The following is a 14,474-nucleotide window of genomic DNA, read 5'->3' as shown; positions in this document are numbered from 1 at the left end:
GAAAGTTAATTTTGTTTGCGAATGTCCTACTGAATTCTTTCCCGAGGAAAGAATATGCTTAAATGGCCATTCGCGATTTTGCAATTTCAATGCTTAGTTGTCGATCATTATAGCTTCGACAACCTAAGCTGTTGATGAACTAATATAGGCCCTATATGTATATATATATATATATATATATATATATATATATATATATATATATATAAGAACCTATGATAAAAAATATATCCTACTTTAAATATAAAACTCCAAAAACAAAAACACAACAAATTGTTTCCTCTCAAAACAATTCACCTCTCCAAAGATTTAAATTTTAGGACACACATAAGTGAACATTGGTCATTAAGACCTGGGTAGGCAAAAGCATTTAATCTAAGCTGTCAAGAAAGCTCTCTTTCCTCCAGAAGGAGAGGCCAAGGGCCACCTCTTACCCCCTTTGTAATATGATCAATAGCAAAATAGAGGAAATTATGTCCTTCATTTTCAAGAACATGCTTGGCCAATGCATTATTAATATTTTGCTTGTGAATGCTATGTTGGTGCTCATAAACTCTTTGTTTCAAATGCCTCTCAGTTTTCCCAATGTAAAACCCAGGACATAGTTGGCATTCAGCAACATAAATCACCCCAGCACATTCACAATTATATTTGTCCATGAGTTTGTAAGTATTACCATTAATGGAAAAAAGATTGGACACTCTCATAAACTTACAGAAGTTACACATACCACATTTCCACATACCAGCATTCACTGGACGGCAAAAAGACTTTTTCTCTAATACCATTTTCAGATATCTGCCTCATCAAAAATAATTCCAGGTTTGTCAAACAATCTCTGCCGAACTGTTGGATCCTCCAACAAAACTATCCAGTTTTTCAGGAAAATGTCCCTCGGGGAATTCAAATCACTGGAAAATGTTGTAATAAACTTCAGAGAAAAATCACAAATGTCCAGGTTAGAACAGGATTGGACAATTCCAGATACGACAAACCCTTCAGGACCATCAATAACATCACCTGGCAAAGGTCCTGATTTATACTTCCCACTAAGGATAGGTTTAAACCAACCCAACATTCTTTTCCTAGTAACTTCTGTAATAATTTCATCGACCAGAGACCCAGGATATGCCCTTTTAATAAACATGTCCCTGAGGGTTTCACATTCAGCTAAAAAAATCAGTGCCCAAACTAACCATTCTAGCAGCTCTCACAACTTGACCTTTAGTAACACCCCTTTTTGATGAAAGGGGTGAGAGCTGCTAAAATGCAAGAAAGAATTGGAATAGGTGGATTTACGAAATATCCGAGTCAGGTACCTATTGTTGGTTTTATCCTTCCTAACAAAACCATCCAAATAACCAATAGCATCAACATTAAAATCAAATGTAAATTTAAGGAAGGAGGTAAACCCAGAAATGAGTTCCATAAAAACTAGAGCTGTTTCATAATCGCCGTTTAGGATGATAAAAATATCATCCAGAAAGCGAGTGTACCGAATTACTTTCTCCTTAAATAGTACACTTTTAAACAGGAACTCACCCTCCCAGAAAGCCATAAAGCAATTCAAAAAACTCCCCCCATAAGGGGAGACCATTGCCACCCTGTTTTTTTGTAAATAAAAATCTCCATTAAACATGAGGTAATTGTTCCATAAAGCAATATCCAAAAGATAATCAACTCTATCTCCTCACCCGGGGCACCTTTTTTGAGTAAGAATTCTCTTACCCCATTCATCCCAAGATCCTGTGGGATGACAGAATAGAGATCCTTAATGTCAATTGTTAAAAAATTGTCATTACTATGAAATTCCAAATTCTCAAGTGAACCCCCCAAAAAATCCCAGGAATCACAACTAATGTGTTTCTTGTGCTCCAAATATTTCTTTAATTTAAGATCCACAAGTTTAGCACAACCATAGATCATGCATTTTCTCCAATCAACAATAGAGTGAAATGGAGGATCGACCAAGTCCTTGTGGATCTTAGGGAGTCCAAACATCATTGGCGTAATAGGTGCCACCATGTTAAGACAGTTAAATGTATCAGGATCTCGTATCAATAAATAAATCATTAATCAATGATTTAACTTGCCAACAAGCATCATTAAACTCACTAAGGGATTCTTTTGAATAGGTGTCAGTGTCTAAAATCTGTAACATCTTTTTAGCATAATCATAGTCATTAATGAATATTAAACCCCCACCCTTGTCAGGTTTTAATACACACATTCTTTGTGAGTTTAATAAATTCAAAGCATCATATTCTGCCTTGGAAACATTATTTTTGTTAAAAAAGTCTAATACATTAGTTAATGAACATCTAATGTCAAGTTCACATAACTTCTCAAAAAAAAAAACAAAGGTGTCATAAAGGGCGGGTTAAATACACTGGAAACCCTAAGTTCATTGTTACACCTGGAATTGTCCAATCCCGATCTAACCTAGACATTAGTGATTATTCTCTAAAGTTTATTACGCCATTTTCCAGTGATGCAAATTCCCATTGGGCAGGGGAGTGATCCAAATAACTTGAACACTCCCCATGGCAGCTTTTCAATGAATTCCCTTGAGCCTGTTGATGAACCAGTGAGACACAGTGAATGCCTAAGTGGACTGAGGGTAATAACCAATTAAACCAGCAGGATTTTCAACTTGGCAGTAGAACGAACCAACTCCACTCGAGAGGTGTTCCACTCCCTGTGGATCACTTCTGTGGCTCTGCTCGACAGGGGCACAGGAAATTAACTTTCTTGGGTGGCGTAAGCTAGGGGAACCTTGTTGGCTAGGCTTACTTAGGCCCTTGGGCCAATAGCCTAGTACTTACCTATGAACCTATGAACTACAACCATCATCAGAACAAAAACAACAAACAGCTCAAATGATAAATTCTGAGGACAGTTTGGCTTCTAGTTTGGATACACCTGAATGAGGTGGTCCACAAGTATTAACCAACTCAACTAGGGACTTTGAAATATTCATTTATTCTGAGTTTGAGGCTCCCTTTGAGCTTATTGAATTACTTTCCAAGGGCTTATCCTTCGTCCCAATGAAGCGAGCGGACTTAGCAACTACTTTGTTGGATTTACAAATCTTTGCCCGTAAGTTGAATTTAATCCTACTTTTTGGTAGTAGGACTGGTTCATAGGTTCATAGATTAGTACTAAGCTAACTGCCCTTTTGAGCCATTTTAAGCCTAGCCAATTATCCCTTGTGAGACTCAAACCCTGCACCTTGTGCTTGCAAGGCAAACACCTTAACCATTAGGCCACCCTCATTGTTCTCGTTGTAACAATGAACTCAGGGTTTCCAATGTATTTAACCCGCCCTTGTATGACACCTTGGGTTTTTTTGACAAGTTATGCAAACTTGACATTAGATGTTTGTTAACTAATGTATTAAGACATTTTTAACAAAAATAATGTTTCTAAGGCAGAATATGAGGCTTTGAATTTATTAAAGTCACAGAGAATTCGTGTATTAAAACCTGACAAGGGTGGGGGTTTAATATTCATTAATGACTATGATTATGTTAAAAATATGTTATAGATTTTAGACACTGACACCTATTCAAAAGTATCCCTTAATGAGTTTAATGGTGCTTTTCGGCAAGTTAAATTGTTGATTAATGATTTATTTATTGATATGAGGATTGATCATAATATATTTAACTATCTTAACATGGTGGCATCTATTACCCCAGTGATTTTTGGACTTTCTAAGATCCACAAGGACTTGGTCAATCCTCCATTTCACCCCGTTGTCGATGGGAGAAAATGCATGACTTATGTTTGTGCTAAACTTGTGGATCTTAAATTAAAGGAATATTTGGAGCATGAGAAACAAATTTGTCATGATTCCTGGGATTTTTTAGGTTCGCTGGAGAATTTAGAATTTCATAGTAATGCCAATTTTTTAACAATTGATGTTAAGGATCTCTATTCTGTCATCCCACAGGATCTTAGGATGAACTGGGTAAGGGAATTCTTACTCAAAAAAGGTACCCTGGGTGAGGAGATAGAGTTGATTGAGTATCTTTTGGATATTGTTTTATCGAACAATTACCTCACGTTTAATGGATATTTTACAGAAAACTGGGGTGGCAAGGGGCTCCCCCTTTGGGGGGAGTTTTGTGAATTGCATTATGGCTTTCTGGGAGGGTAAATTCCTGTTTAAAAGTGTACTAATTAAAGAGAAAGTAATTTGGTACGCTCGCTTTCTGGATGATATTTTTATTATCCTAAATGGCGATTATTAAACAGCTCTAGTTTTTATGGAAACTCATTTCCGGGTTTACCTCCTTTCTTAAATTTACATTTGATTTTAATATTGATGCTATTGGTTATTTGGATGTTTTTGTTAGGAAGGATAAAACCAACAACAGGTACCTGGCTTGCATCTTTTGTGAATCCACCTATTCCAATTCTTTCTTGCATTTTAGCAGCTCTCACCCCTTTCATCAAAAAAGGGGCATTATTAAAGGTCAAGTTGTGAGAGCTGCTATAATGGTTAGTTTGGACACTGATTTTTTTAGCCAAATGTGAGACCCTAAGGGACATGTTTATTAAAAGGGCATATCCTGGGTCTTGGGTTGACGAAATTATTGCAGAAGTTACTAGGAAAAGAATGTCAGGTTGGTTTAAACCTATCCTTGGTGGGAAATGTAAATCGGGACCTTTGCCAGGTGATGTTATTGATGGTCCTGAATGGTTTGCTTGATCTGGAATTGTCCAATCCTGATCTAACCTGGACATTTGCGATTTTTCAGTGATGTGAATTCCCTGAGAGACATTTTGCTGAAAAACTGGATAGTTTTGTTGGAGGATCCAACAGTTCGGCAGAGATTGTTTGACAAACCTGGAATTATTTTTAGATGAGGCAGGAATTTGAAAATGATATTAGAAAAAAAACCTTTTTGCTTTCCAGTGAATGTTGGTATGTGGAAATGTGGTATGTGTAACTTCTGTAAATTTATGAGAGTGTCCAATCATTTTTCCATTAATGATAATACTTACAAAAGCATGGACAAATATAATTATGAAAGTGTTAAGGAGATTTATGTTGCTGAATGTCAACTATGCCCTGGGTTTTACATTGGAAAAACTGAGAAGCATTTGAAACAAAGAGTTTATGAGCACCAACATTGCATTTGCAAGCAAAATATTAATAATGCATTGGCCAAGCATGCTCTTGAAAATGAAGGACATAATTTCCTCTATTTTGCTATTGATCATGTTAAAAAAGGTGTTAGAGGTGGCCCTTGGCTTCTCCTTCTAGAGGAAAGAGAGATTTCTTGGCAGCTTAGATTAAACGCTTTTGCCTACCCAGGTATTAATGACCAATGTTCACTTATGTGTGTCCTAAAATTTAAATCTTTGGAGAGGTGAATTGTTTTGAGAGGAAACAATTTGTTGTGTTTTTGTTTTTGGAGTTTTATATTTAAAGTAGGATATATTTTTTATCATAGGTTTATATATATATATATATATATATATATATATATATATATATATATATATGCTTTTTTTTGGTCTTTTTGCTGGCTCTTTAAGTTCTAATTGCAGTGATGATGTCACTGTTAGACTTTTGGGTATTTGTGTAACCTTTTGCCATTGCTTGTTGTCTGATGAAGTTCACATATTGATTGTGTACGAACACGCTAACCTTTTATTGTGTTTCTACATAAAAAGTTGTTGGAGAAGACCCTTGCTTGTTGTTTTTTTATTGAGTTTGTTTCTCTTTTTGGTTTCAGTGACTCACCAAATATGAATTACATAAAAGACATACCTATAACTATTAAGAACAAGACAAAAGACATACATGCAACTATTAATAACAAGACAAAAAAATGTAAATATACATACACATACATGGTGCAAAGTAGAACTCAGTGCAAGAAATACTAAAATAAACTCTGAAAGAAACAAGTATTAACAATATGTAAACAAGCTTGGGAAGAAGATCATCCTGTAGTTCTTAAGAATCCTACCTGGTTTTGTTATGTTTCCCCTTTTTATATCCCCGATACATCCAGAGCCATATCTGTCTCATCTGGTACCCAGCACCACTCCCTGTCTGGCACCTCTCAACACTAACTTGGGGAGCAAAACAAGGTCCATACTTAGATTTGGCATTCCTACCTTTTTCCCTACATATGATTACCAGGTGTGTGTCATGCCATCATGTAGTGTGAGAGAATAAAAATGTTTGTTTTCTTTTCTGTACTGCTTCTTCCTCTACTACAGAGGAGCACCAGGTCTGTGTAATGTTTATGTGAGTATAAAAAAAAAACAAAAAAAAAAAACAAATAAAAAAATCTATCGATCATGCCTAATACCTTGCATCTGGGGCAACTCTCTCCTTCATCCCACCCAGGCTATGGATCTGCATTCTGCAAATCAAGTTCCAGTCCTCATCCATAATAATATTTCCTGCTAAAAACAGAAATCTTAAGCTGCAGAACAGCAGTTTTCTGTGTCCTTGTGTTGTATGAGAAAATAAGAGGGCTTGTTTTCTGATCCTGTACTCCTTCCTCCTTTCCTACAGATGAGTGCTAAGTCACTGTCATGCGCTAACATGTTTATCTGAGCAGCAGAAAAAAATATTTTCTTTTTATTTCTTCTGTCACTGACAGAACCCCTCTAGCAATCAGTATGATTACTTTTCTTTTCCTTTGTCTCTGACATTCTGCTGAATATCCATTGTCAGATCCTTTTTCTGTCAAATTTAGATGCTCATTTCTATCCAAATGCATCTCTCTTGCCACATTGCTATTTGCACCTTACATGTTTAATATAATTCAATACTCTTCTTAAAGACTAACACCTATACATATCACAGCATAAAACAGTACTTTTTGCCTTGTCTATATCTGTAAGTTCTTTAACATTCCATGTTAGTATGGACAGAGTCGCCATTATGATAGGAATCTATTACTCACACCTATTATACATGACATTTTTTTAATGGATTTTTCCAACTATTGGCTTACATGTGCACACTAATATTTGGCAGGTTGAACTTTTATGAATTTATTTCTTCTCATCTTTATTTGAACCTATGCCACATTTGTCAAGACTTTTTGCATAAATGCAAACACTAAAACAGAAAACTCCAGGTTGGAGCAGTTGACCTAAACTGAAGGCTGCACCTACAGACACTACCTAATCTAAAATTAAGTTCACCCATGCTAAGTGCATTTTACAGCTTGTGTTCCACTTACACTGATTGCTATCTGTTCTTTTCTTATATTAATTCCTTTCCCAGATGTGAAAAAGGGCTTGCATGCTTTTACTAAACATTACATTTTATCCCTATGAAAAAATACACCGGCTACCTTTAAGTAGATAAATAAAGTAAACTGTGTAATGTTTTACCAAATGAATTAAAGTACTAAGGCTGCTTGGGAAGTTATTACTTCTTATTCACTTCTCAAAGTTTCAAACTTTGTTTATTTTTCACTGAGCCTCATGTTACTGTATCTTTAAATTTTACATTTCTCTCAACAAAGAGTGCCTAGAATGCTCACGTTTAATTGCTTGCTGCTGCAGATAGATCCTTTCTCAGTAATATCAGTTAACAATGAGAAAAAAAATCTAACAAATTTACAGATGCATGAAAGAATCTTTGTAAATTTCACTCAGAGCACAATGCACAGCCTTCCTCTGGCCACCTTCTTACATCAACAGACTTTTTGTTCCCCACTGTGAGCATTTGTTAATGAAAAAAACAAAAAACAATAACATTGCAGATGCAAGAAACAACCATTTTCAATGCCCTTCATCATTCTGTCTTATTTTTTAAGCCTATTTGATTAAAAATGTACATATAGTTTAAAACAAGGACATTAATCTTGACACACTCCCTGAAAATCAAGATAAACCATTACCTCATTTATGCATATAATATGTTCAATACACCTTTACACCCCACTCCCATCCCAGCAGCAAAAGATCACAACATTGTATCAACTTTAACTTGTTTCTGTCCAGCCTTTCTCATCTTATTAGAGGAAAAACCTGTATATATATTATAACTAAGAAAAAGTACGTGCTTGTGATAATATATTTAACATATACAACAGTCAATAGTAAGTGTTCTCCAATCTCACAATTAAAATACCCCTGACTGCACATTACACAAAACTGCTTTACACTATAACATGCAATTTACATCATGTTGTCATACAAATATTAATAAGAACAAAACTGTTTTACTTACAGTTAATTCTTCATTCCCTTTAGCACTCTTCTAAATAATAACATAAAATAAGGTATATGATTTACAGTTCTCCCACACATTTCACAGTATCAACAAAATTTCAGTCTTTCTCAACCACTTTTTTCTTGGAATGCCATATTTCACATCTATATCACTATACCCAGTGGGAGTGATGCTTTATAATCTCCCATTTATTCACTAATGTCAATATTGCTTGTCTTCTTCCTGATCTCTGTCTCCCAACACTAGTCTTTGTTTTAAGTCCAGGGTACTCCTAATTAATCTTGTATTTAGTTCCAATGCTCTTCCCTGTCTCTCAAACATTTTTCTTTGGCTAATGGAAAATGTTTTACTGTCAAATTCTCTAGATGCTATTTGGCAGAATAATGAGAATCATAGTCCTCTTCAGATTGCTGGCTCACTTTTTGTTGGATAAACATTTTTATTTCCTCCTTTGTCTGCTCTGCATCAAAAATGTCTTTGATCCTTCAGAAACAAAATCTTCTGAAGATTGCTGGATACAACAGCTTAAATTCCACACCTGCCTCTTGACATTCCTGCTTAGTGTACTGTAAATAAGCATTCTCAAAAATATTCTGATGTCTCTTATTTTAATACTTTTCCTTTCTGTCACAATTTTGTTAGGAGCAACTCTTTCTGTTTCTATGACTGCATCTTTACTAATATATGCCTTGGCTCCTTTCTCATGGCCAGGTTTGGAGCATATACATGATTAATCTTTTCAATTAACAAATCATACTGTGGAACACCAGACCATTTGCTTATTTGTACTTTTATAACATTTCTATAGTCAGTTCCTTCAAGTTTCTCTTGTACAGCAGAAAATGTCATGTTTTCTGTACTTGCCCTGTCTTCTTACTCTACTATATTTTGAGACAGCTCTTCTTGAGAAACCTCTTGCTCAGCCAGTCTTTTCTTCATTTCAGTCTCTGATTTTTTGCAGTTTTATTAGTTCATCTGGGTAGTTAGCTAAGTCTTTTTTCTATTTTTTTCAGTCTTTTGTTTTTTGAGTTATGTTTCTTCAGTGTTTCATTTGTTTTAAATACCTCCAAGTGCACTTTATTTATTTTTTCCTCTAAATTCCTGGATGCCATCTCCTGTACAAGAATCGAAAGTTGAACTGTATTTTGCTAAACAGCTGCAGGATTCTTCCTAACCAGAGCTTTCTATCCTCCCTTTCTGGTTGATTTTCTTTCAGGTTCTCAAAAATTCCTACTTTGCTGGCATCCATGTAGTGTATTTATTGGCCAGTGACCACATTTTACCCAGACTGACATTTTTACTGACACTTTTTTTCACAGTTTCTGTTTTAACACTGAGTGCTGAAATCAACCAGTTGATAAGTGTGCAGCCATCTTGAAAGTCAAGTTATTATAGAGCTGCTTAAATACTGCAGAGTTAATATGAAGGGGAGAATTTGATTTTTTTCTTCAGTTACTACAATAAGATATTTAAACATTGGAACCAGCTCTAGGGAGACAAAGGACACTTGACAGTTGTACACTTCTGTGTAAAATTACCAATATAAAATGGCAAACTATAGCAATATAGTAGAACCACATGAAACAACCATATTGTGCATATATTCTTTGAAATTGTAGTAAAATACCACTCATCAAAATATTATTCCAAGATCTATATTTTACTTTTTCTGTATTCCCTATAATGGTTTAAAGTAGCCAACAGTCTTAAACCTTAATGTAGGCCTAGTTTAAACAACATGGGAATGGGTTATGGTAGTGAAATGATAGTTATTTCCTTACCTTAGCACTGTCTCTTGATTATCCATGTCTGTCCATTTCATAGATGGAAATGATTACCATCAGGTGCCAACACAGCAAAAAGATTGTTCCTATAGGTCAAGCTCCTCCACTATCTCCCACAATGCAGTGCTGTTCCCAGTTTACCTGAAATCAAGTATGCCACATAAATGTTTACTCAACCTGTCAATGCAGGTTACTAAATTAAGGAAAATGTTAACAAGCAGGTCTCAGGAGGATAGAAAGGCCTGTTATGAGATAATAGATGATAATGTGGATGGGGTGCTGAAAGAGGGTTTGAAGTAGAAGGACATGGATAATCAAGATCTAACATTGTGGTAAGTACATAGGTATTGTAGCTTAGATTATCCAAGTATGGAGTATGGTTGCCCCAAAGGAAGACCTCTCAAGTATGAAAACAGGAAGAGCTCTTTCTGTGTGAAAACAGTAACTGTGAAAAAAGGAAGATACCATGTCTAATTTGTAGCTCCTGGTAAAGATATCAATTGAAGTCCAAGTAGCAGCTATATAAATATCAATGAAGAATTTTTGAAGAGGGCAAAAGTGGCTACTGCCCTCATGGAGTTAGCCTTTTATTTAAATGGAAGATATTTGTTAGATGAGGTGTCCAGGTCATGTCTGAAAAAGGCCAAAGGACTGTTCCTCTTACCTGATTAACAAATAACAATTAAATAAATAAATTACATATAGATGAAAGAGATACAACTAGAAAGCCATCTGGAAAAGGTAATCTTTGATATCTTTTGTCCAGTGTTTGCTTTGGAGAAAGCAAGAAGCAACTGATGATATTGTCTGAATTGTTTGGTGCAGTGTAGATATAATCTCAGTTGCCATTGAAATAGATACTCTACTTCATTGGCAAATGATGGCAAAAAACACGAATAGCTGTATATATTGATTGAGGTTACTTTCTGAAGCTACCTTAGGCAAGTAGGAAGGGTTTGTCCACAAAAAAACTCTGTCTATGTGAGAGACAAGATAGGGATGTCTACAGGAAAGATTCTGAAATTTCACAATACAAAAATTAAGAAAGCAAAATGGGAACATGGAATAGAGGGTTAGTAATATAGAAGTTAAACAAATAAAAACTGAACTTATTGATTATCTGTGAAGTGAAGAATTTAGTGTGGAGAATCCAACACAGGCAATGTTGCAGCATGATGGAAATATGTCTCCCAGATTAAGGAACAGCAAGTAGAGTAGGAAACATCAGAAGATTTGCACATGATGATCCTCTGGAAACTTCTGTGGATGACTGGTACAAAAGTCCAGGTGAAGTTGCACTCATGGGAAGGTGCAGGAAATAGTGGAAACTCTAATGTAGGTGATATTTCAGAGTGACGGGCCAATGGGTTCCCATGTGAAAGAGCAGCAGATGATCCACAGTGGATCCGAAGAGCATATGTCACAGCAACATGTTTTGAATACTTGTAGAATACTCACAGGAAAGAGAGAAGATGTCAGTCATGGATAAAAATTATTTAAGGGAGGATCTGCTTGATATTAAGACAGATGAAAGAAATAGATTATAGAAATTAAATAAGACCCAAAATGATAGAAGACTGGTAAAACAGAGAAACTCAGTAATAAGCACTATTAAGAGAAATTCACAAAAATATAACAGAAATAAACAGATTATATTACTGTGCAGCTAAACTAATAATAGATAAAGTGTTACCACAAAAATGTAGACTAACAAAGGAAAGGGAGGGAATAAGTAAAATGTTACTATGGAAATATCACATATAGAAAACTATAAACAAATTAAGACAATAAGGGCAAACGTTTATTTTGCTTCTTCCCACCCTACTTTATCCTCTCCTCTCAAAATTTATTCCCCAAATCATACATTACCATTCCTTTTTCCTCCAAATTATCCCTGTCATGGTACACTTGTCAAAATTAAACTTGGAGGTCTGCAGGAAAGAGCTTGAAGTTCCAAATTTATTCTGCTTGAAGTGATTGCTACTTGAAAGAATTTTTCCAAGATAAAAACTTGAGCTCATTTGTATGGGCTGGTTCAAAATGACATTGTGTTAAACTCCTCCTGAACAAAAATGAGGTCTTAGGGTGGAGTATGTTCCTGTAGGCTGGACAAAGCCTTTAGAAAAGCCTTACAAAGTATTTGGGAAGCTAAAAAATAATAGTGAAAGCTTTTGTTTAAGTTTCAAAGTCCCATTTTATTTTAGGCTGATAAAACAACAATAAAGTTGTAACTGAGCAACAGTTAAACAACAGAAAAAGAAACAAAAATATATTTTTACAACTAATTACAGATAATTGGAAAAGTAATTTTTACATACAGTTTCATGTTCTAACACAAATTTGTATACAACAATATAAAATGATCTACACATATCATTTTGACAAAATTATTTAACTGTATTAGATTCCCCTCTCCTTTAGTTCTTGTCTATACTTGCTCCCTTTCACAGTAATATTTTGAATGAATCCCTTTCCCCAATTCTTAATTTCCCACTGTCCCCTCCCTATACATTTATTTACCTCAGAACCAGTAAAATAACTGAAGAGTTCATTGCTAGTACATTCCTACTCCATATTCCCTCAATTTAATTATGGGATACTGTTAAGTACTCTCTTTCCATATTTAGGAATAAAGTTAACCATTTAAGCAAATTTTCTTACTCACCCTTTGGTTAGTTCTTTTTTTTTAATTCGTGCTCTTTTAAATGTTGTATTGTTCCTTTACATTATCTAAGTTAGATTTGTCTCTCATTTTCTACTTCATAGTAATTCTCATTTTGGCCACTAACATTTACATAAAAAATAGGTATTTTGCCTGCATTGTCTACTTCATATCTCTGTAACTTAACAGCATCATTCCCTTAGTTAATTTCACCTGATTTTCTGTGATTGTATTTACATTCCCAAAAGATGTGTGTCATGTTCCTCTCTCTCCTGTATTTCACCTCCTACATCTATTGCTGATAGTTGTGAACATATTCACAAGTTTTGCTGGTGTGTAAAAATATTTATGGAGATATTTCCAGCTGAATATTCTAAATTTCCTGGATTTAGTAACATTCTTTTGGATGAATCATATCTCTTTTCATTGGGATAAGGTGTATTCTTTGTATTCTTTATGTAGGGTATTCCCCAATATAATCAAGTCCATATCTTTTAGTCCCTGGGTCTGTATCAAGCTTTTGAAATCAACCTTTTAGTTTCACCCTGCTCTTGTCTTGCCTGCATTAAATACTCTACAGAGGATCCACCAAGCCTAAACACTGCATCCTGTATTGTATTTATTCCATTATGAGGTCCATATACGATAACCAATCTTTATTTCTGAGAGCAAAAGTTTATTTTGCTTCTTCCCAACCTACTTCATCATCTCCTCTCAAAATTTATTCCCAAACCATAGATTACCATTCTTTTTTTTGTCCAAATTATCCGTATGAGCTCATAACCAATGGAACGTATTACTTTCCATTATTTTACCTCTCTTTTTCTTAGTAGACTCTTTATAGAATGATTAGCATATTCATGAAAATAATGTTCCATGGGATAGTTCTCTAATGCCTTCCCAACCTCTAAGGGATCTCAACATTCAAGTGCCCCATCCATGCCCAGCCACACAGCCTTCCACTTAGGAAGTCAAAAATCAAACTGCATCTCAAATAAAGGAGACAATATTGTGCTGCTCAAAAATCATCCTTCACAATTGGCATACCCAACCCTTCATGTTCAACATGTTCAGTTGGCATGTGCAATCTGCTCCACTTTACTCTCCCTCTCTTACTTCCTCACAGAAATTCCTATAACTCCTTGTATAGCATTTTCCAAACCTCGTCTGTAGGCTGATAAAATATGCTTGGTCCACATATAAAGTTAAGAATACTAAAATCATTTTTATAACCTCTATTTTACTATCTATCTCCAGCCATGTCATCAGAAATATTCCTTCAAATCTGGCATAGCCAAGCCTTCATGTTGAATTGTCATGGTTAATTTAGTCCACTTTACTCTCCCTCTCTTACCTTCCCACACAAATTCCTGTAACTCTGTGTCCAACTTTATCAAACCTCATCTTTACACTGATAAAAATATGTCTGTCCCACATATACACATAAGTGTACTAAAAACATCTTTATAACCTATATTTTACTATCTAGTTCCAGTCATATCATTTTCCATTTCCTTATTTTAGATGCCATTTTATTAAGTATACTCTGCCTCATCTCCTCTGCCACCTTGTCTACCCTCTGTTTCAAGCACACTTCTAAATATTTCATCTCATCATGTCCCCAAAGAAAGGGGTAGTTATGAACTAGGTCAGTGCAGAAGTATAGTTTATCAGTATAATTTTCCCCTCATAAGTGCATATCCTGCTTGCTCCTTATATCCATGTAGCACCCCAAAAAGTTTTTGCAGGTCTCGTTCAGTCTTAGTTTGGTGAAGTATTACAAAAATATTTTTTTTTGTTGTATGTA

The 14,474-nt window shown here is 35.1% G+C and overlaps 1 protein-coding gene across 2 annotated transcripts in view; it reads right to left on the bottom strand.

Annotated features, from left to right (window-relative positions):
* SORBS1 (sorbin and SH3 domain containing 1) overlaps positions 1–14,474 on the bottom strand; it is a 4,096,285-nt gene that overhangs the window by 2,614,626 nt on the left and 1,467,185 nt on the right. The window lies entirely within an intron of this gene.

Source organism: Protopterus annectens, chromosome 14.part0 (assembly GCF_019279795.1).
Source record: "Protopterus annectens isolate FY-2018-M chromosome 14.part0, PAN1.0, whole genome shotgun sequence".
Taxonomy (NCBI): domain Eukaryota; kingdom Metazoa; phylum Chordata; order Ceratodontiformes; family Protopteridae; genus Protopterus; species Protopterus annectens.
Note: the sequence above shows the minus strand (reverse complement) of the source record. Positions and strands in the feature narration are given on the sequence as shown.